We start from the raw sequence: 5338 nt of genomic DNA on the forward strand, positions 1-5338 counted from the left end.
AGGCAGTGTCAAAGGTTACAGTGAGGTCAAGAAAGATGACGATTTAGAAAAATAACAATAAAAATGTATTTTTTTCCCATCCAACTTCATGGGCACTCTGAAATCCATCCACAGACCCCGTGGTCAAGAAGCCCTGACTGCCTAAGGTTCTTTCCTTCCAGGTCTCTATTTGCACAACTTGCCTCTTGTGAGAAAAGCAGCTTATACAAATGTCATTATGACTAGGAAAGAAAAGAGGCTCACTTTGAGTTGGTGCAGGATGGTCCCTCAAGGTAACTAGACCAGATACAAGGACAAAGGAACAAGATAATTGAGTTCAGAGAAAGAAAATAGAGTGATGAGGAGGGACTCTCCCAAAGAAATCTCAGAAGTCCACATTAATCCACCGCTGAGAGACAATGACACTTAGCCTGGAAGAAGAAAGGAGGGGAAAGAGGGAAAGGGAGAAGAAGGAGATGAAAATGCCTAGGCGAGGGCTAAGGATGGACTCAAGGACAGAGATAAGGTGTGTCCTTTGACTGGATAGGGTGACGTACCAGTGGAGGGGGGAGGGAGGAGCAAATAGTAAGACTGGATCTGTGCTTTCACAGCTTTCACAGGGGAACTCTTATAACAAGCGGAAACGCCCTCTGTCCACTGCAGGTCTACACCTTCTCTGTAGCTTTATAGTTTTAGAAAGTTGTCCACAACCCTAGAGTTTAAGTGACTTGCCCAACATCATGCAGCTGGTATATATCAGAAGTGAAACCTGAGCCTAGATATCCCTGGCTTTGGGGCCGATCTCTGCTCACTAGTCAGGGCTGTCACTAAATGACTTCTAGCACACTAGATCTCGTCTTTTTCTTGCAGTAAGAAAGTAAAGCTGAAAGGCTCTGTGTAATTTGAGATTTCCTTTAACATACACAAGTCTTTGGCTTTTTTTCAATGTTCTTTTCTAGTCTGGGGTGTGGGGAACCTGATCCAGGTTTTTGCTGCCTTCCCTCTATCACGACCAAGGCACACGCATTCACGCCCGCATGCATGTATGCCCACCTCCACCAGGGCCAAGACTCGCCCCCAGCATTTTTACTCTCTTCTCTACCCTGGGGACGAGCAAGCTTTCCTGGGTTGAGCCTTAGGCCCCACCCCTCTGCAGAGGCCGGCTCGGCCCCGCCCCTCTGCAGAGCAGGACTCCTCGGCCCCGCCCCTCTGCAGAACCCTACGCAGGGTCCTCCCTCTGTTGGCTCCGCCCTTTGCGGTAGAACCCGGGGCGGAGCTCCCCAGCCCTCACTGCGGTCTTTCTTTCCAGTGGCCTCGGACGGTGAGGTCATGTCTTTTCGAGCTCCGCTACACGTGGGGGTAAGTGATGGCTCCTTTACGGGGAGCCAGAAGCCTGCCTAAGGTTAAAGGGAGGAAGGACTGAGAGGCAGAGGAGGAGGGTGCAGCGGGGAAAGTAGGGGCTCCTTCTTGCATGGCCCGGGCTCTGCAGACCGAGGGGATCGGGGGCTCCACAGTCTCCGGGCTTGCTCCCTTTTCCCTCACATTCTCCCCCACACCACCCCCCGCCGTTTTTTACATAAAGCAGAGCTATGTTTCTTATTAAGCGCTGAAGAGAACGGGTGGAAACAAACCCCGATTCTAGGGTCCTCCCCACCCCCAAATCTTAGGAGCCTTTACATTAGAGCCACGTGGTAAGTCCTCATCAGCTGCTAGAGCCTTTCCATCCCCCCTCGTTCTCATTTTCCACATAATGAATTTTGGGGGTGTATTGATAATCCTCTGTCATTCCCCCCCCCAAAAGATCAAAGAACCTTCAGGGCAAGAATTTTGCCTTCTTTGAACTGTCTTCGATATCCATTGAAACCAACGCTTCTAAAAACGGGTGCTTAATAAATACAGATTTTAACTTTCAGGTTCTGAGGTTCGTGATAATTAAATCAGATCCTCAGCTGTCTGTCCCTAGGCTCCCTCCTCCCTTTTCTGTGCAAATGAACCCGACTGTACATGAAGCCGAAGTTAAGGAGAGGAGGAGTTAGTCTCTCCATCTAGATTGGGGACACAAACTGAAGGCCTGTGAGGATCAGTGCATAACCTGGGACCGGAGGCTGGGATCTCTGTTATGCCCTGATCCTCATACTTATGGGAGCCAGCAGCTGCAATGTTCTTCGTTATAGAAGAAACACTTGATGGTGGTCCTTGGTCCTTTGGGCAAGTGCACCAGGCAGCACACAACCCCATGGGTGTCTTTCTGCCTACTGTGATTCAAGAATCACAACTAGTGTGCGACCCTCTTTTGCCCACATCTGTTCCAGCAGTAAGGCAGCTTCCCAGTTGGTCTGTATCTGGGTTAGTGTTACACTGCTGGGAGAGCAGTGGCCCAAGGCTAGATGGTACACTGGACCTGGTTCATACCATGCTAATTTGAATAACCTCACCAGTCTGCCATCACATTGCCTTCATTGCCCAGTAACAAGATTTAGATCTGCAAGAGCATCAGTTTTAGAGAGTGCTTCAAGCCACACCTGTTCCCCATGAGTCAGCAGTAGTATTGTAAGAATTGGAACTAGAAAGAAACCTTAGTGATGATTGAATCCATCCAGAGGACTCATTCAGTCTCAGTATCCTCAAGTAGAAGCAGGTCGGTGGGTATAGTGTTTAAAGGGATAGAGTGAGGAAGACCTGAGGTTAAATTAATGATTTCCTTTCCTGTGTTCATTCTTAGGGTGATCAAGCCAGCTGGTGGCCCCCTTAAGAAGTATGATGAGGGATTTCAGGTAAATGCCCGTGTGTATAGGAATGGGTGTTGGGGTAATTATGCTAGGTAAAAATATCATTAAACCTTCCATTTGGAAGGCTAGCCTTCTGAAAGAAATCTGACACAGGAAGGACACAGGTAAGAGTGGTACCCAAGAGTCTCAACTAAAGCTCCATAGGCTTTGCCCAGTAACTGTCAGCTGTCCAGGCCAACACCATGCCTGTGACGGTGTTACATTTCTGGGAGAGAAATGCACTGTCGTCACCGAGGTCTTGTCACATGGCACTGTTCTAGTGCCAAGGCTGACTGCCTTTAGATAGTGCTTTGCACCACTGAGAGTGGATTAACTTCCTTTATGAAGTTAGTCCTAGTCTAGGTGCACACATGTATATTTATTTTCCCCACTCTTTGGTGTTCTGTGTCCCTGTCCCCTGACATTATAAAGTGAGTGGTTTGGACTGGATGACCTCTAAGGGCCCTTCCAGCTGTAAATCTGTGATCCTTATGATCCAGTCACTCTCTTCTTTCAGGTGATTTGTGGTAGTCCTCCTGGGGGGTTACTAAGGTAGGTATTTTACGTTATTGCATTTTGGAGCCCTAAAGTCAAAGATAAGATAAACAAAATTGAAAACAAAGTCATGTGCCCTCAAAAGGTAACTAAGAAGGAAAGCAATCCATTTAGTCCCAACAAGGGTTTGCCTTAGGTTTGTGGCCCTTCTTTAACATTGTGATAATGGTATCTAAATAGAATTGTTTTCCTTTGTTATATTATGGATTTTATTTTATTTGTCTGTCTCTTCAGTGCCGAGCATAACATCTGACACAGAGAAGCCACTGAATCAAATGCTTGGATTGAATTTGAAGTGTAATGTTTTACTAAATTGGCCTAAGTCAAGTTTGTCTCTCTTCACTTTCTTCTGCAGCTTACAAAGAGGTCAGAAGTACAAAAGGCCTTGGCCCCAGTGGAAGAACAGAGATGAAAAGCCCAGAAACCTGTCCCCATGAAACTCCTGGCGGGGGAGAAGGATTCAAAATGGGTATAAGGTGGCGCTACCAGCACAGGGAGGAACTTTCCATTGCTGGCTGAAGAATAATTACTCCCTGTTGTTGGGTTCCCTGAGTCAGTATACATTCCCTAAGGGGTTTGGGTGGCTTAATCATGCAAATTAAAATGATCTAATAGGATTTGCTACTTGATAAGTGAACGTAATTACTCGGCTTCTCCCTGTTGACTTGATCATTGTTATTTTAAACAGAATTCCCTTTCTGGTATAATGAGTGACTGAAACGACATGGAAATGTTAAATAAAACCTTATATATAAAACTGGTTTTGTGGTTTGGGTGATTTATAATATGGAACATGTGAAGACATGTGAAGAAACACATGGTCCCTTTTCTTGGGCATTTTAAGGTGAATTCTGTTCGTTTGATTTCACTTGATTCATGCACAGCAGTGGTTTTGGTTTAGAAAACCCCAGTTCCCAAGTTAAAAACTCAAACCTGGGAGAATGGCCCAAAGTAGAAAGCTTTTGTATCCAAGGGGTTACCAAAAAAGATGGTCAAATGCCTGAGGATTCCTACAAAGGAAAACAACCTCTTAAGAGCAGCTAATTAAGGGCTTGAAGGGGAGAGTCTTGCATAATAGCAACTCCGGTTAGTAGCTTGCCAGTAATGTCTTAAAAAGTAAATCAGTGAGTTCACAAATAAACCAGCCCTGTTTCTCTCCTGACCCCTCCCTCTTTCTAATTATTTTGAAGTTTTATACCAGCTCTGCTGGTTCAATAATTAAGTTGTCTTCTTGAGTCAACTTGCTTGGGCCCTGTTCAGACACCATTAAAAAAATGCCCTTTTCTTTAAGAGAAACAGACAATACAAGTGATGAAAATAATAAAAGTATTAAGCACTTTGTCCAAAGTACTGTGCTAGGCACTAGGTATAGAAATAGAAAAATAGGACTCCCTGTCTTACCTGTACAATAAGAAAGAATGAAGGAGGGTATTTCTGGCTGCCTTGTTTCCCAACCAGTTTGCCATGGAGCAGCAAAGAGGAGTGGGAACATCTAGGGTGGCTAGGGTCCAATTCATTGGATCTTTGGAGTAGTCAAGCCCTGTCTTGTGGTTTGAAGGGTGAGCGTTTCCTCTCATCTAATAGGTTGTGTTGAGTAGCAAAGTTTTTTTTAGCATGGAAATAAGTATGCCCTAGTTTCCTCTTTCAAGGTCACATGTTCCACAGGCAGTCCAGGGTAAGTTATGGTGGTCTTTGATTCTCCCCTGCACTGCTCCTAAGGTTGTCTCCCTGCCATTTAAACCCTTCATAGCCAGGCTGTAGTCTACTTTTCTAGATTTATTGCACATGACTGGATCAGTTTTGACCAAACCAGTATTCTTGCTGTTCTTTTGGGACAATTCTACCTCCTCTGTATCCTGGTTTTTGCACAGATTGTCCTCCATTCCTAGAGTAGACACCTTGGAATTCCTACTTTCAAAGTAAAGTTCAAGTGCTACTTTTTGCAAGGCTTTTTTCCTGTTCTTTTCCTCTCCCCCCCACCCAAAATATATACATACATACATATATATATATATATATATATACACATACATATA

At 45.1% G+C, this 5338-nt stretch overlaps 1 long non-coding RNA gene and 1 other non-coding gene across 2 annotated transcripts; both read left to right on the forward strand.

Moving 5' to 3' along the window:
• The first annotated feature begins 1229 nt into the window (after positions 1-1229).
• On the forward strand, positions 1230-4059 carry LOC110220943 (uncharacterized). The gene is made up of 3 exons (XR_002327988.2): positions 1230-1338; positions 2702-2753; positions 3658-4059. It is a non-coding gene; the product is annotated as an uncharacterized LOC110220943 (long non-coding RNA).
• Positions 2919-3121, forward strand: LOC144456043 (small nucleolar RNA SNORA74). Its single transcript, XR_013484949.1, has one exon. It is a non-coding gene; the product is annotated as a small nucleolar RNA SNORA74 (small nucleolar RNA).
• Positions 4060-5338: the final 1279 nt, after the last annotated feature.

This window comes from Phascolarctos cinereus, unplaced genomic scaffold, assembly GCF_003287225.1.
Source record: "Phascolarctos cinereus isolate Bilbo 61053 unplaced genomic scaffold, phaCin_HiC Scaffold_2;HRSCAF=192, whole genome shotgun sequence".
In the NCBI taxonomy this organism is placed as follows: domain Eukaryota; kingdom Metazoa; phylum Chordata; class Mammalia; order Diprotodontia; family Phascolarctidae; genus Phascolarctos; species Phascolarctos cinereus.